This window comes from Phallusia mammillata, chromosome 3 (genome assembly GCF_965637545.1).
Source record: "Phallusia mammillata chromosome 3, kaPhaMamm4.hap1.1, whole genome shotgun sequence".
Taxonomy (NCBI): Eukaryota; Metazoa; Chordata; class Ascidiacea; order Phlebobranchia; family Ascidiidae; genus Phallusia; species Phallusia mammillata.
Window position 1 is genome coordinate 10552334 of NC_137254.1, and position 12508 is coordinate 10564841.

A 12508-nucleotide genomic window follows, 5' to 3' on the forward strand; every position below is an offset into this window, starting at 1 on the left:
CAAATTTTTTGCAAATTGTCCTTTGTACAATACTTAAATAATGCCACACGATTTGTCATGTCGACACACGCACGCTTTCTGGAGATTAAATACTAAAAGAAATCAGCGATTGCAAGAATCGTCCATATATTGCCCCTGTTAAAACCGTACAAAGCGGTAACAGGGCGGGGTATTGGGTTTAGTTTTCAACTAGCAATAATCGCGCCTCGGAATATCCTCATCAGCTACGATATCACCTCTGCGCAAAGCTGCCTTTGGAATCTAGTTCCTTACTCTTGTGCCCGCTTGTAACATTTATGTTTGTTGCAAATCGAGACTACGACTTTCTGTGTCAGTTTGCGATGCCCACGGTATTTAAATGATAACGATCACAAAAAAAAATGAAAGAGGGCACTGAGTTGCTAAGATATAGCATTTCTATGCGGAAAGCGTTTCATTAATTGTCCGATTAACCGCACCAACCATAACTGACAATGGTCATGCACATCGATTGATTGACGATTTCACCACAAGCAGTTGTTGTGGTTTCAACAAATAGCAAAGACTCTTGAAAATACCCCACTCCACGGAAATCTTTAGTAAAAGGCGAAAGATTTGCTCATGTTGAAGTGAGATCAGAGTTGCAGAACGAATAGGTAGTATTAACGAAAGAAACAGATTCCGACTTTCAGTTTGTGGTGTGTTTGGTTCAAATTTTTTGCAAATTGTCCTTTGTACAATACTTAAATAATGCCACACGATTTGTCATGTCGACACACGCACGCTTTCTGGAGATTAAATACTAAAAGAAATCAGCGATTGCAAGAATCGTCCATATATTGCCCCTGTTAAAACCGTACAAAGCGGTAACAGGGCGGGGTATTGGGTTTAGTTTTCAACTAGCAATAATCGCGCCTCGGAATATCCTCATCAGCTACGATATCGCCTCTGCGCAAAGCTGCCTTTGGAATCTAGTTCCTTACTCTTGTGCCCGCTTGTAACATTTATGTTTGTTGCAAATCGAGACTACGACTTTCTGTGTCAGTTTGCGATGCCCACGGTATTTAAATGATAACGATCACAAAAAAAAAATGAAAGAGGGCACTGAGTTGCTAAGATATAGCATTTCTATGCGGAAAGCGTTTCATTAATTGTCCGATTAACCGCACCAACCATAACTGACAATGGTCATGCACATCGATTGATTGACGATTTCACCACAAGCAGTTGTTGTGGTTTCAACAAATAGCAAAGACTCTTGAAAATACCCCACTCCACGGAAATCTTTAGTAAAAGGCGAAAGATTTGCTCATGTTGAAGTGAGATCAGAGTTGCAGAACGAATAGGTAGTATTAACGAAAGAAACAGATTCCGACTTTCAGTTTGTGGTGTGTTTGGTTCAAATTTTTTGCAAATTGTCCTTTGTACAATACTTAAATAATGCCACACGATTTGTCATGTCGACACACGCACGCTTTCTGGAGATTAAATACTAAAAGAAATCAGCGATTGCAAGAATCGTCCATATATTGCCCCTGTTAAAACCGTACAAAGCGGTAACAGGGCGGGGTATTGGGTTTAGTTTTCAACTAGCAATAATCGCGCCTCGGAATATCCTCATCAGCTACGATATCGCCTCTGCGCAAAGCTGCCTTTGGAATCTAGTTCCTTACTCTTGTGCCCGCTTGTAACATTTATGTTTGTTGCAAATCGAGACTACGACTTTCTGTGTCAGTTTGCGATGCCCACGGTATTTAAATGATAACGATCACAAAAAAAAATGAAAGAGGGCACTGAGTTGCTAAGATATAGCATTTCTATGCGGAAAGCGTTTCATTAATTGTCCGATTAACCGCACCAACCATAACTGACAATGGTCATGCACATCGATTGATTGACGATTTCACCACAAGCAGTTGTTGTGGTTTCAACAAATAGCAAAGACTCTTGAAAATACCCCACTCCACGGAAATCTTTAGTAAAAGGCGAAAGATTTGCTCATGTTGAAGTGAGATCAGAGTTGCAGAACGAATAGGTAGTATTAACGAAAGAAACAGATTCCGACTTTCAGTTTGTGGTGTGTTTGGTTCAAATTTTTTGCAAATTGTCCTTTGTACAATACTTAAATAATGCCACACGATTTGTCATGTCGACACACGCACGCTTTCTGGAGATTAAATACTAAAAGAAATCAGCGATTGCAAGAATCGTCCATATATTGCCCCTGTTAAAACCGTACAAAGCGGTAACAGGGCGGGATATTGGGTTTAGTTTTCAACTAGCAATAATCGCGCCTCGGAATATCCTCATCAGCTACGATATCGCCTCTGCGCAAAGCTGCCTTTGGAATCTAGTTCCTTACTCTTGTGCCCGCTTGTAACATTTATGTTTGTTGCAAATCGAGACTACGACTTTCTGTGTCAGTTTGCGATGCCCACGGTATTTAAATGATAACGATCACAAAAAAAAATGAAAGAGGGCACTGAGTTGCTAAGATATAGCATTTCTATGCGGAAAGCGTTTCATTAATTGTCCGATTAACCGCACCAACCATAACTGACAATGGTCATGCACATCGATTGATTGACGATTTCACCACAAGCAGTTGTTGTGGTTTCAACAAATAGCAAAGACTCTTGAAAATACCCCACTCCACGGAAATCTTTAGTAAAAGGCGAAAGATTTGCTCATGTTGAAGTGAGATCAGAGTTGCAGAACGAATAGGTAGTATTAACGAAAGAAACAGATTCCGACTTTCAGTTTGTGGTGTGTTTGGTTCAAATTTTTTGCAAATTGTCCTTTGTACAATACTTAAATAATGCCACACGATTTGTCATGTCGACACACGCACGCTTTCTGGAGATTAAATACTAAAAGAAATCAGCGATTGCAAGAATCGTCCATATATTGCCCCTGTTAAAACCGTACAAAGCGGTAACAGGGCGGGGTATTGGGTTTAGTTTTCAACTAGCAATAATCGCGCCTCGGAATATCCTCATCAGCTACGATATCGCCTCTGCGCAAAGCTGCCTTTGGAATCTAGTTCCTTACTCTTGTGCCCGCTTGTAACATTTATGTTTGTTGCAAATCGAGACTACGACTTTCTGTGTCAGTTTGCGATGCCCACGGTATTTAAATGATAACGATCACAAAAAAAAATGAAAGAGGGCACTGAGTTGCTAAGATATAGCATTTCTATGCGGAAAGCGTTTCATTAATTGTCCGATTAACCGCACCAACCATAACTGACAATGGTCATGCACATCGATTGATTGACGATTTCACCACAAGCAGTTGTTGTGGTTTCAACAAATAGCAAAGACTCTTGAAAATACCCCACTCCACGGAAATCTTTAGTAAAAGGCGAAAGATTTGCTCATGTTGAAGTGAGATCAGAGTTGCAGAACGAATAGGTAGTATTAACGAAAGAAACAGATTCCGACTTTCAGTTTGTGGTGTGTTTGGTTCAAATTTTTTGCAAATTGTCCTTTGTACAATACTTAAATAATGCCACACGATTTGTCATGTCGACACACGCACGCTTTCTGGAGATTAAATACTAAAAGAAATCAGCGATTGCAAGAATCGTCCATATATTGCCCCTGTTAAAACCGTACAAAGCGGTAACAGGGCGGGGTATTGGGTTTAGTTTTCAACTAGCAATAATCGCGCCTCGGAATATCCTCATCAGCTACGATATCGCCTCTGCGCAAAGCTGCCTTTGGAATCTAGTTCCTTACTCTTGTGCCCGCTTGTAACATTTATGTTTGTTGCAAATCGAGACTACGACTTTCTGTGTCAGTTTGCGATGGCCACGGTATTTAAATGATAACGATCACAAAAAAAAATGAAAGAGGGCACTGAGTTGCTAAGATATAGCATTTCTATGCGGAAAGCGTTTCATTAATTGTCCGATTAACCGCACCAACCATAACTGACAATGGTCATGCACATCGATTGATTGACGATTTCACCACAAGCAGTTGTTGTGGTTTCAACAAATAGCAAAGACTCTTGAAAATACCCCACTCCACGGAAATCTTTAGTAAAAGGCGAAAGATTTGCTCATGTTGAAGTGAGATCAGAGTTGCAGAACGAATAGGTAGTATTAACGAAAGAAACAGATTCCGACTTTCAGTTTGTGGTGTGTTTGGTTCAAATTTTTTGCAAATTGTCCTTTGTACAATACTTAAATAATGCCACACGATTTGTCATGTCGACACACGCACGCTTTCTGGAGATTAAATACTAAAAGAAATCAGCGATTGCAAGAATCGTCCATATATTGCCCCTGTTAAAACCGTACAAAGCGGTAACAGGGCGGGGTATTGGGTTTAGTTTTCAACTAGCAATAATCGCGCCTCGGAATATCCTCATCAGCTACGATATCGCCTCTGCGCAAAGCTGCCTTTGGAATCTAGTTCCTTACTCTTGTGCCCGCTTGTAACATTTATGTTTGTTGCAAATCGAGACTACGACTTTCTGTGTCAGTTTGCGATGGCCACGGTATTTAAATGATAACGATCACAAAAAAAAATGAAAGAGGGCACTGAGTTGCTAAGATATAGCATTTCTATGCGGAAAGCGTTTCATTAATTGTCCGATTAACCGCACCAACCATAACTGACAATGGTCATGCACATCGATTGATTGACGATTTCACCACAAGCAGTTGTTGTGGTTTCAACAAATAGCAAAGACTCTTGAAAATACCCCACTCCACGGAAATCTTTAGTAAAAGGCGAAAGATTTGCTCATGTTGAAGTGAGATCAGAGTTGCAGAACGAATAGGTAGTATTAACGAAAGAAACAGATTCCGACTTTCAGTTTGTGGTGTGTTTGGTTCAAATTTTTTGCAAATTGTCCTTTGTACAATACTTAAATAATGCCACACGATTTGTCATGTCGACACACGCACGCTTTCTGGAGATTAAATACTAAAAGAAATCAGCGATTGCAAGAATCGTCCATATATTGCCCCTGTTAAAACCGTACAAAGCGGTAACAGGGCGGGGTATTGGGTTTAGTTTTCAACTAGCAATAATCGCGCCTCGGAATATCCTCATCAGCTACGATATCGCCTCTGCGCAAAGCTGCCTTTGGAATCTAGTTCCTTACTCTTGTGCCCGCTTGTAACATTTATGTTTGTTGCAAATCGAGACTACGACTTTCTGTGTCAGTTTGCGATGGCCACGGTATTTAAATGATAACGATCACAAAAAAAAATGAAAGAGGGCACTGAGTTGCTAAGATATAGCATTTCTATGCGGAAAGCGTTTCATTAATTGTCCGATTAACCGCACCAACCATAACTGACAATGGTCATGCACATCGATTGATTGACGATTTCACCACAAGCAGTTGTTGTGGTTTCAACAAATAGCAAAGACTCTTGAAAATACCCCACTCCACGGAAATCTTTAGTAAAAGGCGAAAGATTTGCTCATGTTGAAGTGAGATCAGAGTTGCAGAACGAATAGGTAGTATTAACGAAAGAAACAGATTCCGACTTTCAGTTTGTGGTGTGTTTGGTTCAAATTTTTTGCAAATTGTCCTTTGTACAATACTTAAATAATGCCACACGATTTGTCATGTCGACACACGCACGCTTTCTGGAGATTAAATACTAAAAGAAATCAGCGATTGCAAGAATCGTCCATATATTGCCCCTGTTAAAACCGTACAAAGCGGTAACAGGGCGGGGTATTGGGTTTAGTTTTCAACTAGCAATAATCGCGCCTCGGAATATCCTCATCAGCTACGATATCGCCTCTGCGCAAAGCTGCCTTTGGAATCTAGTTCCTTACTCTTGTGCCCGCTTGTAACATTTATGTTTGTTGCAAATCGAGACTACGACTTTCTGTGTCAGTTTGCGATGGCCACGGTATTTAAATGATAACGATCACAAAAAAAAATGAAAGAGGGCACTGAGTTGCTAAGATATAGCATTTCTATGCGGAAAGCGTTTCATTAATTGTCCGATTAACCGCACCAACCATAACTGACAATGGTCATGCACATCGATTGATTGACGATTTCACCACAAGCAGTTGTTGTGGTTTCAACAAATAGCAAAGACTCTTGAAAATACCCCACTCCACGGAAATCTTTAGTAAAAGGCGAAAGATTTGCTCATGTTGAAGTGAGATCAGAGTTGCAGAACGAATAGGTAGTATTAACGAAAGAAACAGATTCCGACTTTCAGTTTGTGGTGTGTTTGGTTCAAATTTTTTGCAAATTGTCCTTTGTACAATACTTAAATAATGCCACACGATTTGTCATGTCGACACACGCACGCTTTCTGGAGATTAAATACTAAAAGAAATCAGCGATTGCAAGAATCGTCCATATATTGCCCCTGTTAAAACCGTACAAAGCGGTAACAGGGCGGGGTATTGGGTTTAGTTTTCAACTAGCAATAATCGCGCCTCGGAATATCCTCATCAGCTACGATATCGCCTCTGCGCAAAGCTGCCTTTGGAATCTAGTTCCTTACTCTTGTGCCCGCTTGTAACATTTATGTTTGTTGCAAATCGAGACTACGACTTTCTGTGTCAGTTTGCGATGGCCACGGTATTTAAATGATAACGATCACAAAAAAAAATGAAAGAGGGCACTGAGTTGCTAAGATATAGCATTTCTATGCGGAAAGCGTTTCATTAATTGTCCGATTAACCGCACCAACCATAACTGACAATGGTCATGCACATCGATTGATTGACGATTTCACCACAAGCAGTTGTTGTGGTTTCAACAAATAGCAAAGACTCTTGAAAATACCCCACTCCACGGAAATCTTTAGTAAAAGGCGAAAGATTTGCTCATGTTGAAGTGAGATCAGAGTTGCAGAACGAATAGGTAGTATTAACGAAAGAAACAGATTCCGACTTTCAGTTTGTGGTGTGTTTGGTTCAAATTTTTTGCAAATTGTCCTTTGTACAATACTTAAATAATGCCACACGATTTGTCATGTCGACACACGCACGCTTTCTGGAGATTAAATACTAAAAGAAATCAGCGATTGCAAGAATCGTCCATATATTGCCCCTGTTAAAACCGTACAAAGCGGTAACAGGGCGGGGTATTGGGTTTAGTTTTCAACTAGCAATAATCGCGCCTCGGAATATCCTCATCAGCTACGATATCGCCTCTGCGCAAAGCTGCCTTTGGAATCTAGTTCCTTACTCTTGTGCCCGCTTGTAACATTTATGTTTGTTGCAAATCGAGACTACGACTTTCTGTGTCAGTTTGCGATGGCCACGGTATTTAAATGATAACGATCACAAAAAAAAATGAAAGAGGGCACTGAGTTGCTAAGATATAGCATTTCTATGCGGAAAGCGTTTCATTAATTGTCCGATTAACCGCACCAACCATAACTGACAATGGTCATGCACATCGATTGATTGACGATTTCACCACAAGCAGTTGTTGTGGTTTCAACAAATAGCAAAGACTCTTGAAAATACCCCACTCCACGGAAATCTTTAGTAAAAGGCGAAAGATTTGCTCATGTTGAAGTGAGATCAGAGTTGCAGAACGAATAGGTAGTATTAACGAAAGAAACAGATTCCGACTTTCAGTTTGTGGTGTGTTTGGTTCAAATTTTTTGCAAATTGTCCTTTGTACAATACTTAAATAATGCCACACGATTTGTCATGTCGACACACGCACGCTTTCTGGAGATTAAATACTAAAAGAAATCAGCGATTGCAAGAATCGTCCATATATTGCCCCTGTTAAAACCGTACAAAGCGGTAACAGGGCGGGGTATTGGGTTTAGTTTTCAACTAGCAATAATCGCGCCTCGGAATATCCTCATCAGCTACGATATCGCCTCTGCGCAAAGCTGCCTTTGGAATCTAGTTCCTTACTCTTGTGCCCGCTTGTAACATTTATGTTTGTTGCAAATCGAGACTACGACTTTCTGTGTCAGTTTGCGATGGCCACGGTATTTAAATGATAACGATCACAAAAAAAAATGAAAGAGGGCACTGAGTTGCTAAGATATAGCATTTCTATGCGGAAAGCGTTTCATTAATTGTCCGATTAACCGCACCAACCATAACTGACAATGGTCATGCACATCGATTGATTGACGATTTCACCACAAGCAGTTGTTGTGGTTTCAACAAATAGCAAAGACTCTTGAAAATACCCCACTCCACGGAAATCTTTAGTAAAAGGCGAAAGATTTGCTCATGTTGAAGTGAGATCAGAGTTGCAGAACGAATAGGTAGTATTAACGAAAGAAACAGATTCCGACTTTCAGTTTGTGGTGTGTTTGGTTCAAATTTTTTGCAAATTGTCCTTTGTACAATACTTAAATAATGCCACACGATTTGTCATGTCGACACACGCACGCTTTCTGGAGATTAAATACTAAAAGAAATCAGCGATTGCAAGAATCGTCCATATATTGCCCCTGTTAAAACCGTACAAAGCGGTAACAGGGCGGGGTATTGGGTTTAGTTTTCAACTAGCAATAATCGCGCCTCGGAATATCCTCATCAGCTACGATATCGCCTCTGCGCAAAGCTGCCTTTGGAATCTAGTTCCTTACTCTTGTGCCCGCTTGTAACATTTATGTTTGTTGCAAATCGAGACTACGACTTTCTGTGTCAGTTTGCGATGGCCACGGTATTTAAATGATAACGATCACAAAAAAAATGAAAGAGGGCACTGAGTTGCTAAGATATAGCATTTCTATGCGGAAAGCGTTTCATTAATTGTCCGATTAACCGCACCAACCATAACTGACAATGGTCATGCACATCGATTGATTGACGATTTCACCACAAGCAGTTGTTGTGGTTTCAACAAATAGCAAAGACTCTTGAAAATACCCCACTCCACGGAAATCTTTAGTAAAAGGCGAAAGATTTGCTCATGTTGAAGTGAGATCAGAGTTGCAGAACGAATAGGTAGTATTAACGAAAGAAACAGATTCCGACTTTCAGTTTGTGGTGTGTTTGGTTCAAATTTTTTGCAAATTGTCCTTTGTACAATACTTAAATAATGCCACACGATTTGTCATGTCGACACACGCACGCTTTCTGGAGATTAAATACTAAAAGAAATCAGCGATTGCAAGAATCGTCCATATATTGCCCCTGTTAAAACCGTACAAAGCGGTAACAGGGCGGGGTATTGGGTTTAGTTTTCAACTAGCAATAATCGCGCCTCGGAATATCCTCATCAGCTACGATATCGCCTCTGCGCAAAGCTGCCTTTGGAATCTAGTTCCTTACTCTTGTGCCCGCTTGTAACATTTATGTTTGTTGCAAATCGAGACTACGACTTTCTGTGTCAGTTTGCGATGGCCACGGTATTTAAATGATAACGATCACAAAAAAAAATGAAAGAGGGCACTGAGTTGCTAAGATATAGCATTTCTATGCGGAAAGCGTTTCATTAATTGTCCGATTAACCGCACCAACCATAACTGACAATGGTCATGCACATCGATTGATTGACGATTTCACCACAAGCAGTTGTTGTGGTTTCAACAAATAGCAAAGACTCTTGAAAATACCCCACTCCACGGAAATCTTTAGTAAAAGGCGAAAGATTTGCTCATGTTGAAGTGAGATCAGAGTTGCAGAACGAATAGGTAGTATTAACGAAAGAAACAGATTCCGACTTTCAGTTTGTGGTGTGTTTGGTTCAAATTTTTTGCAAATTGTCCTTTGTACAATACTTAAATAATGCCACACGATTTGTCATGTCGACACACGCACGCTTTCTGGAGATTAAATACTAAAAGAAATCAGCGATTGCAAGAATCGTCCATATATTGCCCCTGTTAAAACCGTACAAAGCGGTAACAGGGCGGGGTATTGGGTTTAGTTTTCAACTAGCAATAATCGCGCCTCGGAATATCCTCATCAGCTACGATATCGCCTCTGCGCAAAGCTGCCTTTGGAATCTAGTTCCTTACTCTTGTGCCCGCTTGTAACATTTATGTTTGTTGCAAATCGAGACTACGACTTTCTGTGTCAGTTTGCGATGGCCACGGTATTTAAATGATAACGATCACAAAAAAAAATGAAAGAGGGCACTGAGTTGCTAAGATATAGCATTTCTATGCGGAAAGCGTTTCATTAATTGTCCGATTAACCGCACCAACCATAACTGACAATGGTCATGCACATCGATTGATTGACGATTTCACCACAAGCAGTTGTTGTGGTTTCAACAAATAGCAAAGACTCTTGAAAATACCCCACTCCACGGAAATCTTTAGTAAAAGGCGAAAGATTTGCTCATGTTGAAGTGAGATCAGAGTTGCAGAACGAATAGGTAGTATTAACGAAAGAAACAGATTCCGACTTTCAGTTTGTGGTGTGTTTGGTTCAAATTTTTTGCAAATTGTCCTTTGTACAATACTTAAATAATGCCACACGATTTGTCATGTCGACACACGCACGCTTTCTGGAGATTAAATACTAAAAGAAATCAGCGATTGCAAGAATCGTCCATATATTGCCCCTGTTAAAACCGTACAAAGCGGTAACAGGGCGGGGTATTGGGTTTAGTTTTCAACTAGCAATAATCGCGCCTCGGAATATCCTCATCAGCTACGATATCGCCTCTGCGCAAAGCTGCCTTTGGAATCTAGTTCCTTACTCTTGTGCCCGCTTGTAACATTTATGTTTGTTGCAAATCGAGACTACGACTTTCTGTGTCAGTTTGCGATGGCCACGGTATTTAAATGATAACGATCACAAAAAAAAATGAAAGAGGGCACTGAGTTGCTAAGATATAGCATTTCTATGCGGAAAGCGTTTCATTAATTGTCCGATTAACCGCACCAACCATAACTGACAATGGTCATGCACATCGATTGATTGACGATTTCACCACAAGCAGTTGTTGTGGTTTCAACAAATAGCAAAGACTCTTGAAAATACCCCACTCCACGGAAATCTTTAGTAAAAGGCGAAAGATTTGCTCATGTTGAAGTGAGATCAGAGTTGCAGAACGAATAGGTAGTATTAACGAAAGAAACAGATTCCGACTTTCAGTTTGTGGTGTGTTTGGTTCAAATTTTTTGCAAATTGTCCTTTGTACAATACTTAAATAATGCCACACGATTTGTCATGTCGACACACGCACGCTTTCTGGAGATTAAATACTAAAAGAAATCAGCGATTGCAAGAATCGTCCATATATTGCCCCTGTTAAAACCGTACAAAGCGGTAACAGGGCGGGGTATTGGGTTTAGTTTTCAACTAGCAATAATCGCGCCTCGGAATATCCTCATCAGCTACGATATCGCCTCTGCGCAAAGCTGCCTTTGGAATCTAGTTCCTTACTCTTGTGCCCGCTTGTAACATTTATGTTTGTTGCAAATCGAGACTACGACTTTCTGTGTCAGTTTGCGATGGCCACGGTATTTAAATGATAACGATCACAAAAAAAAATGAAAGAGGGCACTGAGTTGCTAAGATATAGCATTTCTATGCGGAAAGCGTTTCATTAATTGTCCGATTAACCGCACCAACCATAACTGACAATGGTCATGCACATCGATTGATTGACGATTTCACCACAAGCAGTTGTTGTGGTTTCAACAAATAGCAAAGACTCTTGAAAATACCCCACTCCACGGAAATCTTTAGTAAAAGGCGAAAGATTTGCTCATGTTGAAGTGAGATCAGAGTTGCAGAACGAATAGGTAGTATTAACGAAAGAAACAGATTCCGACTTTCAGTTTGTGGTGTGTTTGGTTCAAATTTTTTGCAAATTGTCCTTTGTACAATACTTAAATAATGCCACACGATTTGTCATGTCGACACACGCACGCTTTCTGGAGATTAAATACTAAAAGAAATCAGCGATTGCAAGAATCGTCCATATATTGCCCCTGTTAAAACCGTACAAAGCGGTAACAGGGCGGGGTATTGGGTTTAGTTTTCAACTAGCAATAATCGCGCCTCGGAATATCCTCATCAGCTACGATATCGCCTCTGCGCAAAGCTGCCTTTGGAATCTAGTTCCTTACTCTTGTGCCCGCTTGTAACATTTATGTTTGTTGCAAATCGAGACTACGACTTTCTGTGTCAGTTTGCGATGGCCACGGTATTTAAATGATAACGATCACAAAAAAAAAATGAAAGAGGGCACTGAGTTGCTAAGATATAGCATTTCTATGCGGAAAGCGTTTCATTAATTGTCCGATTAACCGCACCAACCATAACTGACAATGGTCATGCACATCGATTGATTGACGATTTCACCACAAGCAGTTGTTGTGGTTTCAACAAATAGCAAAGACTCTTGAAAATACCCCACTCCACGGAAATCTTTAGTAAAAGGCGAAAGATTTGCTCATGTTGAAGTGAGATCAGAGTTGCAGAACGAATAGGTAGTATTAACGAAAGAAACAGATTCCGACTTTCAGTTTGTGGTGTGTTTGGTTCAAATTTTTTGCAAATTGTCCTTTGTACAATACTTAAATAATGCCACACGATTTGTCATGTCGACACACGCACGCTTTCTGGAGATTAAATACTAAAAGAAATCA

General features: G+C 40.3%; 36 non-coding genes across 36 annotated transcripts; all 36 read right to left on the minus strand.

The window, feature by feature from the left end:
• Positions 1-108: 108 nt before the first annotated feature.
• LOC145221802 (U4 spliceosomal RNA) lies at positions 109-250 on the minus strand. Its single transcript, XR_013859259.1, has one exon. It is a non-coding gene; the product is annotated as a U4 spliceosomal RNA (small nuclear RNA).
• Positions 251-505: 255 nt separating this feature from the next.
• LOC145221044 (U5 spliceosomal RNA) lies at positions 506-622 on the minus strand. The gene has a single exon (XR_013858546.1). It is a non-coding gene; the product is annotated as a U5 spliceosomal RNA (small nuclear RNA).
• A 175-nt stretch (positions 623-797) lies between these two features.
• LOC145221487 (U4 spliceosomal RNA) lies at positions 798-939 on the minus strand. Its single transcript, XR_013858960.1, has one exon. It is a non-coding gene; the product is annotated as a U4 spliceosomal RNA (small nuclear RNA).
• Positions 940-1195: 256 nt separating this feature from the next.
• Positions 1196-1312, minus strand: LOC145221046 (U5 spliceosomal RNA). Its single transcript, XR_013858548.1, has one exon. It is a non-coding gene; the product is annotated as a U5 spliceosomal RNA (small nuclear RNA).
• Positions 1313-1487: 175 nt separating this feature from the next.
• LOC145221488 (U4 spliceosomal RNA) lies at positions 1488-1629 on the minus strand. The gene has a single exon (XR_013858961.1). It is a non-coding gene; the product is annotated as a U4 spliceosomal RNA (small nuclear RNA).
• Positions 1630-1884: 255 nt separating this feature from the next.
• On the minus strand, positions 1885-2001 carry LOC145221047 (U5 spliceosomal RNA). Its single transcript, XR_013858549.1, has one exon. It is a non-coding gene; the product is annotated as a U5 spliceosomal RNA (small nuclear RNA).
• Positions 2002-2176: 175 nt separating this feature from the next.
• On the minus strand, positions 2177-2318 carry LOC145221551 (U4 spliceosomal RNA). Its single transcript, XR_013859019.1, has one exon. It is a non-coding gene; the product is annotated as a U4 spliceosomal RNA (small nuclear RNA).
• A 255-nt stretch (positions 2319-2573) lies between these two features.
• On the minus strand, positions 2574-2690 carry LOC145221048 (U5 spliceosomal RNA). Its single transcript, XR_013858550.1, has one exon. It is a non-coding gene; the product is annotated as a U5 spliceosomal RNA (small nuclear RNA).
• A 175-nt stretch (positions 2691-2865) lies between these two features.
• LOC145221489 (U4 spliceosomal RNA) lies at positions 2866-3007 on the minus strand. Its single transcript, XR_013858962.1, has one exon. It is a non-coding gene; the product is annotated as a U4 spliceosomal RNA (small nuclear RNA).
• A 255-nt stretch (positions 3008-3262) lies between these two features.
• Positions 3263-3379, minus strand: LOC145221049 (U5 spliceosomal RNA). The gene has a single exon (XR_013858551.1). It is a non-coding gene; the product is annotated as a U5 spliceosomal RNA (small nuclear RNA).
• Positions 3380-3554: 175 nt separating this feature from the next.
• On the minus strand, positions 3555-3696 carry LOC145221490 (U4 spliceosomal RNA). The gene has a single exon (XR_013858963.1). It is a non-coding gene; the product is annotated as a U4 spliceosomal RNA (small nuclear RNA).
• Positions 3697-3951: 255 nt separating this feature from the next.
• On the minus strand, positions 3952-4068 carry LOC145221050 (U5 spliceosomal RNA). Its single transcript, XR_013858552.1, has one exon. It is a non-coding gene; the product is annotated as a U5 spliceosomal RNA (small nuclear RNA).
• A 175-nt stretch (positions 4069-4243) lies between these two features.
• LOC145221491 (U4 spliceosomal RNA) lies at positions 4244-4385 on the minus strand. The gene has a single exon (XR_013858964.1). It is a non-coding gene; the product is annotated as a U4 spliceosomal RNA (small nuclear RNA).
• Positions 4386-4640: 255 nt separating this feature from the next.
• On the minus strand, positions 4641-4757 carry LOC145221051 (U5 spliceosomal RNA). The gene has a single exon (XR_013858553.1). It is a non-coding gene; the product is annotated as a U5 spliceosomal RNA (small nuclear RNA).
• A 175-nt stretch (positions 4758-4932) lies between these two features.
• LOC145221492 (U4 spliceosomal RNA) lies at positions 4933-5074 on the minus strand. Its single transcript, XR_013858965.1, has one exon. It is a non-coding gene; the product is annotated as a U4 spliceosomal RNA (small nuclear RNA).
• Positions 5075-5329: 255 nt separating this feature from the next.
• Positions 5330-5446, minus strand: LOC145221052 (U5 spliceosomal RNA). Its single transcript, XR_013858554.1, has one exon. It is a non-coding gene; the product is annotated as a U5 spliceosomal RNA (small nuclear RNA).
• Positions 5447-5621: 175 nt separating this feature from the next.
• LOC145221493 (U4 spliceosomal RNA) lies at positions 5622-5763 on the minus strand. The gene has a single exon (XR_013858966.1). It is a non-coding gene; the product is annotated as a U4 spliceosomal RNA (small nuclear RNA).
• Positions 5764-6018: 255 nt separating this feature from the next.
• On the minus strand, positions 6019-6135 carry LOC145221053 (U5 spliceosomal RNA). Its single transcript, XR_013858555.1, has one exon. It is a non-coding gene; the product is annotated as a U5 spliceosomal RNA (small nuclear RNA).
• Positions 6136-6310: 175 nt separating this feature from the next.
• Positions 6311-6452, minus strand: LOC145221494 (U4 spliceosomal RNA). The gene has a single exon (XR_013858967.1). It is a non-coding gene; the product is annotated as a U4 spliceosomal RNA (small nuclear RNA).
• A 255-nt stretch (positions 6453-6707) lies between these two features.
• LOC145221054 (U5 spliceosomal RNA) lies at positions 6708-6824 on the minus strand. Its single transcript, XR_013858556.1, has one exon. It is a non-coding gene; the product is annotated as a U5 spliceosomal RNA (small nuclear RNA).
• Positions 6825-6999: 175 nt separating this feature from the next.
• LOC145221496 (U4 spliceosomal RNA) lies at positions 7000-7141 on the minus strand. The gene has a single exon (XR_013858969.1). It is a non-coding gene; the product is annotated as a U4 spliceosomal RNA (small nuclear RNA).
• Positions 7142-7396: 255 nt separating this feature from the next.
• LOC145221055 (U5 spliceosomal RNA) lies at positions 7397-7513 on the minus strand. Its single transcript, XR_013858557.1, has one exon. It is a non-coding gene; the product is annotated as a U5 spliceosomal RNA (small nuclear RNA).
• Positions 7514-7688: 175 nt separating this feature from the next.
• On the minus strand, positions 7689-7830 carry LOC145221497 (U4 spliceosomal RNA). The gene has a single exon (XR_013858970.1). It is a non-coding gene; the product is annotated as a U4 spliceosomal RNA (small nuclear RNA).
• Positions 7831-8085: 255 nt separating this feature from the next.
• On the minus strand, positions 8086-8202 carry LOC145221057 (U5 spliceosomal RNA). The gene has a single exon (XR_013858559.1). It is a non-coding gene; the product is annotated as a U5 spliceosomal RNA (small nuclear RNA).
• Positions 8203-8377: 175 nt separating this feature from the next.
• Positions 8378-8519, minus strand: LOC145221498 (U4 spliceosomal RNA). Its single transcript, XR_013858971.1, has one exon. It is a non-coding gene; the product is annotated as a U4 spliceosomal RNA (small nuclear RNA).
• Positions 8520-8773: 254 nt separating this feature from the next.
• On the minus strand, positions 8774-8890 carry LOC145221058 (U5 spliceosomal RNA). Its single transcript, XR_013858560.1, has one exon. It is a non-coding gene; the product is annotated as a U5 spliceosomal RNA (small nuclear RNA).
• A 175-nt stretch (positions 8891-9065) lies between these two features.
• Positions 9066-9207, minus strand: LOC145221499 (U4 spliceosomal RNA). The gene has a single exon (XR_013858972.1). It is a non-coding gene; the product is annotated as a U4 spliceosomal RNA (small nuclear RNA).
• Positions 9208-9462: 255 nt separating this feature from the next.
• On the minus strand, positions 9463-9579 carry LOC145221059 (U5 spliceosomal RNA). Its single transcript, XR_013858561.1, has one exon. It is a non-coding gene; the product is annotated as a U5 spliceosomal RNA (small nuclear RNA).
• A 175-nt stretch (positions 9580-9754) lies between these two features.
• LOC145221501 (U4 spliceosomal RNA) lies at positions 9755-9896 on the minus strand. Its single transcript, XR_013858973.1, has one exon. It is a non-coding gene; the product is annotated as a U4 spliceosomal RNA (small nuclear RNA).
• A 255-nt stretch (positions 9897-10151) lies between these two features.
• On the minus strand, positions 10152-10268 carry LOC145221060 (U5 spliceosomal RNA). Its single transcript, XR_013858562.1, has one exon. It is a non-coding gene; the product is annotated as a U5 spliceosomal RNA (small nuclear RNA).
• Positions 10269-10443: 175 nt separating this feature from the next.
• On the minus strand, positions 10444-10585 carry LOC145221502 (U4 spliceosomal RNA). Its single transcript, XR_013858974.1, has one exon. It is a non-coding gene; the product is annotated as a U4 spliceosomal RNA (small nuclear RNA).
• A 255-nt stretch (positions 10586-10840) lies between these two features.
• Positions 10841-10957, minus strand: LOC145221061 (U5 spliceosomal RNA). The gene has a single exon (XR_013858563.1). It is a non-coding gene; the product is annotated as a U5 spliceosomal RNA (small nuclear RNA).
• Positions 10958-11132: 175 nt separating this feature from the next.
• On the minus strand, positions 11133-11274 carry LOC145221503 (U4 spliceosomal RNA). Its single transcript, XR_013858975.1, has one exon. It is a non-coding gene; the product is annotated as a U4 spliceosomal RNA (small nuclear RNA).
• Positions 11275-11529: 255 nt separating this feature from the next.
• On the minus strand, positions 11530-11646 carry LOC145221062 (U5 spliceosomal RNA). The gene has a single exon (XR_013858564.1). It is a non-coding gene; the product is annotated as a U5 spliceosomal RNA (small nuclear RNA).
• Positions 11647-11821: 175 nt separating this feature from the next.
• On the minus strand, positions 11822-11963 carry LOC145221504 (U4 spliceosomal RNA). Its single transcript, XR_013858976.1, has one exon. It is a non-coding gene; the product is annotated as a U4 spliceosomal RNA (small nuclear RNA).
• Positions 11964-12219: 256 nt separating this feature from the next.
• On the minus strand, positions 12220-12336 carry LOC145221063 (U5 spliceosomal RNA). Its single transcript, XR_013858565.1, has one exon. It is a non-coding gene; the product is annotated as a U5 spliceosomal RNA (small nuclear RNA).
• Positions 12337-12508: the final 172 nt, after the last annotated feature.